The sequence below is a fragment of the Mustela nivalis genome (genome assembly GCF_964662115.1).
Source record: "Mustela nivalis genome assembly, chromosome: 15".
NCBI classification, from domain to species: domain Eukaryota; kingdom Metazoa; phylum Chordata; class Mammalia; order Carnivora; family Mustelidae; genus Mustela; species Mustela nivalis.
Window position 1 is genome coordinate 50,598,434 of NC_139034.1, and position 8,378 is coordinate 50,606,811.

Below are 8,378 nucleotides of genomic sequence, written 5' to 3' on the forward strand. Positions count from 1 at the left end.
GGATTTGGGGAAGAAAGGATTTGATTTATATCTTAGGAAGATCTCTCTGACAGGCAGAAAGAGAGAGAATGGTCCAGGAGCAAGAGAGCAAACAAATAGACTCTTTTTAACATGTCTTCACAGATTAGCAGCTTGACCTCTTTGGAGAACAACAAAGTTCTTTTTAAAATGTCTTCAGAAAACAATGATGATATCTGGTTTAAATACTAAGAAGAGTCAAATGTCTGCCAAGCAAATAGTTTGTATTTATTTGATGGATGATTATGGATCACATAACTGATAACTGTGATAACTGATAACTGTGTCGCTTCCTGGACTGCAAGTGAAAATGTAAGGAATCCTACGCAGCCCCTTCCGTGCACTCTCCATATCATTGATGATTCTTAATTTCAGTTCCTTCTTTTCTCCTTGTCTTACCTATCTCTCTTATATTCGAACATGTTATGCTGTGTAATGCATAGCTGTAGAGTGTGCAGAGTGTATAGATTTGGAAACAGCCTTTTATCCTTTGTTTGACTGTGCTTTTAAAATTTGAATAAGTGGAAGTAGAGAAAGTCATGGTTGGATGATTAATAACTTAATTAATCATTAAAATTAGATAGATGTACAAATTCCTAGGCATATGTCAAAGTATTTCCCATGTGCCATTTAAATTGCAACAAACTGTAGTAAATTTTTGTGTCATATCATCATATTCACTACCAAAATCAATAAACACCGTGGCTCTAAAGAGAAGACCATGAGATTGTAATATACAATATAAAAGACTGTTATAGAGTCACATCCTAAATTCTTAAGTTATACAAAGTTACTTAAAACCAGAAATTATAGCTCACTATTTTTAATCACAATTATAGAGAATATTACATTTGTTTTCATAAGTATTTTCATAATTTACATATGTATGTGATTTATTTCAAAGATCCTTCCCATATTGTAACTACATATATTGTCATCACTGATTTATGGAGCATTCAATGTGACTTTCTTAACCCTCTCAAATTTTATGATATTTGTGGATTTCATTATATATGCATGTAGGATTATACATACAAAGATGTGCTTATCATACTCAATGTCATGATTGAATTTTAGTATTTTTACATAAAGTGATTTTTGCATATCTATATAATGACTGAGATTTTTTATTAAAGTTTTAGAACTGTTAGCATCCCATGGAAGCCAATAGAAAATGTACCTAACTAGAAATCCTAGATCAAGCTTTAAAAGTCAGAAAATAGTGTCAAGAAAATCTACTGTGATTGTTCATAAATCAGTATGTAGAATTAAAAATGTGACAGGGTTTTAAGTTAGACTTCATGAAAAGCCTAGATAGTCTTGAGAGCATGTCTTGAAATTTAAAGTACATGCAGCAACTCATTGTATAAACATGGCCTGGGTCCCAAGACAGCAGCTCAAATATATTCTATAACTGAGAAACATCTGCAAAGGGGATTGTGTCTTGAAAATTTTATTTGCCAGTGGAACACAGATCAAATTATTCAAAACAGAACATAGCCCTGAAAGGCAGGAGGAAAATTAAGATAATATGTCTTCATGATTGTGTGTTATATTCAAAGGTCATATTTTATGTTAAAAGTGTTGAATATTTATTTATTTATTTATTTACTTACTTACTTACTTACTTATTTGAGATGTTGAGAGAGCCAGCAGGGGAAGGGACAGAGGGAGAGGGAGAGAGAGAATCTTCAAGCACACTCCCTGCCAGCGCATGGAGCCTGACACAGGGCTGGATCTCAGGACTGTGAGATTATGACCTGAGCTGAAATCAAGTGTTGGCCACTTAACTAAGACCCCAGACACCCCTATGTCAAAAGCTCTAAATAAAAAATTTGCTTTAGCAAGTTAATATTTACTTTTTGTAAGTGTTTATGGCACATAATGTGGAATCTAATAATATTTATTATCGATTTATATCTATTAATATCTGAAGATGCTCTAATTTTATATTTATACAGATGCATGATGATACCTCATATAGCATTTAATTGTTAATTAATTGTTACTGAGTGATTAACGTGCTCAATGTTTTATCATTTTTACACGAATTACTACATTTTCCTAACAATTCCATGAATCAGATATCCCTGTTGCTTTACTTACAAATAAGAAAATCCATGCACATAAAATTTAAATTATATATTCAACTATTAATTAGTAGATTGAGGACTAATACTGACCTATCTCGGTCAATGTATATTGAGCAAGTCATGTAACATTAAGGAAAATCCTTCCAAAGCCGAAACTTTGAGGTTCTCCTTAGTTTTTGTCCTCGTAGTAGACATGGTTCTGTTAAATAACATTCATAAGCAAATGCACCTTCTTCTCAGTACAGTCATACTCCAGATGGCGAGTTATTTTTTCCTCACTAGATTCTCCAAAGCTTTCCTCAACTCTCCTTCATCTGGATAACAATTGTATCTTTTAAAACAAAAGGAATCATGTGTTCTCACAGCTGAGAATTCTTAATTCCTACTGTATTATCTCTCAGCCTTCTATTACTCCAACACCCTCTTTTTTAATCTGTCTCATATTGCTCCTAGATTTGTGTGTGTGTGCCTTTTATTTTGATGCATTAAATTTAGAGAAAGTTTGTAGAAGTAGTATAAGAAATTATGGTCTATCTTTTATGCAATTCAGAAATCATCCACTGCCTTTATTATTCTCTCTTATATACACACACATTTTTCTTGACCATTTAAATAAGCTGGAGATGTTACTAACTTTTCTAATATTTCTCTAATATTTTCTTTTTTTCTCTGATAGTTCTCTAATATTTTCTTTAATATTTCAATGTACATTTCCTCAGAAGTTCTCTGACATAACCACAGGACATTATCAAAATCTGGAGAGTTGGGGGCACCTGGATGGCTCAGTGGGTTAAAGCTCTGCTTTCAGCTCGGGTCATGATCTCAGGGTCCTGGGATCAAGCCCTGAGTTGGGCTCTCTGCTCAGCGGAGAGTCTGCTTCCTCCTCTCTCTCTCTCTCTCTCTCTCTGCCTGCCTCTCTGCCTACTTGTGATCTCTGTCTGTCAAATAAATTAAAAAAATAAATTAAAAAATAAATCGGGAGAGTTGTCATTATTACATTAACCCAATCCATACTCAATTTTTTTCAATCACCCTAATAATGTATTATAACTATTTACCCTGTTCCAAAAACCCATTCAAGATGTTGCATTCATTGTATTTAGTTGCCTTGTTTTTTTAGGCTCTTGAAATCTGGAGCATATGTTGTCTTTGTCTTTATTGATACTCACATTTTTAGGCTAGAGGTCTGTGATTTTGTAGAGTGTGTCTCAACTGAGGTAAAGATATTTTCTGATGATTAGATCCAGGCTATGCATAGAGTGTTGTATTTTATGTCCAGATCAAGATGAAGAACAAGTCCTTAACTCTAAAATATTTTCATTCTTCTTCACAGTGAGCCACTTCTATCCACCATAATCATTATTTTTTTTCCCCACAATATATTTGTTTTTCCTGTTCTCGAGCGTCTTGTACATAATTTTCTAACAAACCTCTGGGACTCTTTCCATTTTTTCCATTTTTCTCAGTCTATGGTTTGCCTATTTTCTTAAACGTATTTTTTTTTAGCAAACAGAAGTAAGGTCTAATTAATTCTTTTTTCTTTTCTTATTTTTTCTTTGTCTAATCTAAGAATACTTTGCTTAACCCAAGGTGGCAATGTTATTAAAATAATTTTGTGTGTGGAATGAGATAGCAGTCTGAATTTTTCCACCATATGTGCACTTAGTTTTTTTTAACCACCATTTGTTAAAAAATATTTGCCTTTATTTACTGAACTGCTTTGGTTCCACTGTAGAAAAACAACATTGAGTCTATTTCTGGGCTCTGTATTCTGTTTCATTTATGTATTGCATTGTTCTCATTGTTTTATTTTCTTATTGTTTTATTTTAGCTTTATATTGAATCTTGATTTCAAGTCCTCCAAACTTATTCTTAAAGGTTTATCTCTATCTTCTAGATCTTCAATATTTCTGTATGAATTTTAGGATCTGTTTGTCATTTGCTATTAAATCAAACTAACACAAAAACCTCATTGATATTAGTATTAAGACTTGCCAATTTGGAGAAAGTGACATTTTAAACATTTTGAGTTCTCTCATCCTTGAATCTGTTATATCTCTTCATCTTTTTGGATCTCTTTAATTCCTCTTAACAATATTTTCTAGAATTTAATACATAACACTTGCTCACCTGCAGCCTAACTTTTCTAATATATTTATCTTTTAACACTATTTTAAGATTATTTTAAGCTATATTTTTCTATTTTGTTTTAAATTATAGAAATTAAATTGATTCTTATATATTGACTTTGTATCCCATGAACTTTCAGGATTTGTTTTTAGTTTAGTTGTTGTTTTGTAGATCCCTTAGGGTTTTATGTATTTGGATTTGGTATAAATTATCCTTCCTGTGAATAGGGACAGTTATATTTCTTTGACTTTAATCTCTTTTATTTTTTAAAATTTATTTTTCTCATCTTTTATTGTGATCACTTGTAAAATCTTAAATAGAAGTGTTGAGAAAGTATTTCCTTGCCTTGTTTATGATATTTGGGAGAAAGTCACTAAATCCTTTAGGATTAACTATGTTAGACACAGATTTTTTAAAGTTTTTTTTTATTCATTTCTAATTTGCTGAGTTTTTTTTAAACAAAAAACTGCTTAATTTTGTAATGCAATTTTTTTTTTTTTTTTTTTTTTGAATCCCAGGACATTTATTTCCACAAGTTCTTGATAAAACAGCACAACCTTGAACAACAGTGTTTAAAGGCAAAATTACACAGCAAACAGGAGCTGCCCCTGAATGCTTTCACAGAGAAACTTCAGGAAGGAATTTCCACCTCCTGACAGTTGTACAATTATGCATGTCTCCTAAGTACTACAAGCCCCATGCTGCCTCTCGTTTTCTCCTACTTCTGCAATTGAAATGTGTATTGACAAGTTGTACGTGTGTGCACATGTGGACACAAAGAGCTCACTTTACCTCCTTGAGAAAAGAGCTCAGAATGCTTTGGAAAGAAGTTACCCCAAAATGATGGAGAAGCCAAGCCAAGGAGGCTTTGGAGCTAGAGCTAGCGTTCTCCTCAGAAACCTTTCCACTCTAAAAATATCACTGTGGGTGCCTGAAATTTGAAAGCCAGTGGGCTCATGGTGGTGTTCACTCCTGTCCTCAATTTCCCCCAAGTTCAGGTCTGCAGAGAAGAGACACAGGGGAAGGAGAAGGTGAGATGTGTGGGCATCCCACACCCAGCTCAGGCTGGGAGGCCATGGAGGGGGATGAGGCTTAGGATGTGTACTCTGCCATTGGTGAGATACCATTCAAAAGCCTGTGCTCAACGCCAGGCTGTTCAACCAGTCTCTCCCTCTACCACTGCTATGGATCAAGAGTTTTCACTGTTCAACACTGATCCTGGACCCCAGAACTGCCCCCCCATAGGCCACAGGTGCACCTTGTTTAAGGTGTGTAGCTGGGGCTTCAGTCTGACTGCTTGCCACTCACAGCTCTGCAGCCCTCCATGGCATGTGATGGGAAGTCAGTGCCTTCATACATTGACAACTGTGGCTCTGATACCACAAACGGCCTGCTTTAGGCAAAAGAAGGGCGGATGGAGGCGGCTGCCCTCAAGTCACCGTGAGTCCTGGGACGGAGCTAGTGAAGTTCTTGTGCTGGGGCCTGGAGCGCTGGGGGCCTGTTAGGCAGATGCCTTTGCTGCTCTCCGGGCCTCGTACTCCTGCTTTGCCCTCTCCCTCTGCTCCTCTTCCCTTTGAATCAAGTGTACCCGCTCCAGATGCCACTGCTGCAGCTTCTGCTCATAGGCCGCGATGTCCTCGGCTTCATAGGTGGGGAGCTGTTCCTTGATGAGCTGGGTGGTCAGAGCCAAAAGGCTTTCTGACTCAACTCGGCCCAGGGCCTCAAGCTTAGAGTGCAAGTCCTTAAATCGTTCCAGATACCAGGGAAGCTTGGACTGTTCAGTCTCCTCCACGTCCAGCTGCTCCACCAGGTCTTCTGAGCCCCGGCTGTCTTCCCCTTCTTGGGACTGTTCCTCTGAAGCCGCGGGGGCTGGAGCAGTCAGAGCTTTCAGCGTTTTGTCCAGCACAGCCAGCGCTTCTGCACACAGCTTCCCATCATCCGGGGACGAGGCCACCATCTCCATCACTTGAAGGGCTCGGTCAAGGTAGCCGGGTTGCCACAGCAAAGGCATGTTATGGTACACAGCCCGCAGCCCTCGCTGCACCTCCACCTTCCCAAGAAGTGCATAGCCATACAACTGGGAACTCAACCCCACCGAGTTCTTTTGCTTTAAGCCTGGGAGTAATAGGGATGCACCAAAGTTCCTCTCCTCTTCCCAGCTGCAATCTGTCTTCTTGGCCAGGCAATGGTATAAAACATGGAGGGACAGAAGCTGGGTGGAAGGTACTTCAAAGGCTTCTTGCATCATGATCTCAAAAACCACGGTTAAAGCATCTTTGTAATTTTCTTTCTTTATGAAATAATCCATCAGTAAATTGAATGTAAAGTTATCTGGAAAAATTCCATACTGGACCTTATTTACAAGGGTATATAAGGCTTTGTCTTGTGCACCGTATTTTAGACACTGTCTAATCCAGGTGTGGATAGTCCAATCTCTCAGGTACCAGCAGTTGGGGCTGTGTCGAAATTTATAAAGGTAATACTCTGCATGGTCTACCTCTTCTCTAGAGGAAATGTTGTCCACAAACCGTGATATTGTTAGAGAACTAACAGGCAACTTTCTCTCATATGTTTTATCCATTAAAGATGCTAGATCAGCGAGGTGACAATGTTCTTTTTCTCTTGCTTCCCACTTGTGACTATCCACATAAGCTGCAGAAAGCAAGCCTCTTTCACCTGCCAAGAAGAGCGGAGGCAGAGGCACTTTCCGCGCCACAAGAAACCACCGCCTCACTATGGGGGCTGCCATCTTGGAACCTGTAATGCAATTTTTAAAATCTATTTAGATGACCATATAATTGTGTTTATTTTTTTCTGTTAATGTAATGATTGATTAATTTTTATGAGTTAACCATTTCTGCCTTCTTGGGTTAAACATAACTTGGACATGTTGTATTATATTTTATTATATATTGGTGAATTTTGTTTTCTTTTATTTTCAAAGATTTTTTCATCTATACTTATGATGGATATTTGTACTTTTTTGATAACTCTTCATTAGGTTCTGGTATTAAGGTTACAGTATTAAAGTATTAAGATACCAGAAAATAAGCTAGGACATATACCTACTTTCTCTGTATCCTAAAAGGATTTGTGTAAATTTGATTTTATTTCTTCTTTACTTCTTGATAGATTTCATCAGTAAAGTTATTTGTGCTTAAAATTTTTGTTGTATGAAGATTTGAATTCAACTGAGAATGAATGAATGAAAATAAATGCCTCTGCCATCAGATCTGCTCTAGTTTGGTTTATCTGCTTGTTTATTTTAAGCTTGTTATAACTACTTACTTTAAATGTTGTGCAGACTCAAACTCACCTTGAATCTGTGAAACATTCCTTCACTGGACTCCAAATCTTCATTAACAGCATTTTAATTAACCCTCGCTTTTGTGTTCTGGAAGTAATTCCTAATAAAGCATAGCAATGTCATGTGTAAATGGGGGAAAGATTTGATGTTCTTTCCCTGTAGTCATAACATTATTCTTTTTTATGAAATTTCATTCATTAAATTTATTAACTAAATTTTGTATGTTTTTACTCTAACATAATAGTGTTCTTAGAAATGAGAAGATGGAGAATGTTTCTCAATAAAAGTGACTGTGAATGAGTTAAGTTTTAAGAAAAAGCTAAAGCCAAGATGCTCTTACTTCTGACCTCATCTTATTACAGTATGACTTTTAAGACAAGAATAAGTGTACTGATCAGCTTATTTTTTGAGTCTGATGTTTTATAATTAGTTAATAATATGGTCCCTACCAAGCCGATATAAAAATGCTGAATAAGTGTGAACACACTACTAAAATATGCTACTAACACTTTTTATCACTTTCTGTGTTCAGATAGAAAGGGAACAATTTTGCTGGAAATAAGGTGGATCCTTTTGAAGGTTTCTGTAATAAAAATGATGCATTTATCTCACTTCCCAATTATTGTCAAGAAATAGCATGCACTAGAAGAATAAAAAAATATGTAAAAGTGGATCGTATGTGACAATGTGACATATAGCACTTTGTGTACAAATATAGACTGAGATGTTGGCTAATAATACGGTGTCAGGAAGGGTGCCAAATCAGAAAGAGTTCACCTTTCATCAATTGCTATTTATTGTTGCCTAGAAATCGATAGAGTATGCTTTCT

At 36.2% G+C, this 8,378-nt stretch overlaps 1 pseudogene across 1 annotated transcript; it reads right to left on the bottom strand.

Moving 5' to 3' along the window:
* Positions 1–4,728: 4,728 nt before the first annotated feature.
* Positions 4,729–6,993, bottom strand: LOC309849159 (small ribosomal subunit protein mS27 pseudogene; annotated as a pseudogene). Its single transcript has one exon. The product of its transcript is annotated as a small ribosomal subunit protein mS27 pseudogene (transcript).
* Between the last annotated feature and the right edge of the window lie 1,385 nt (positions 6,994–8,378).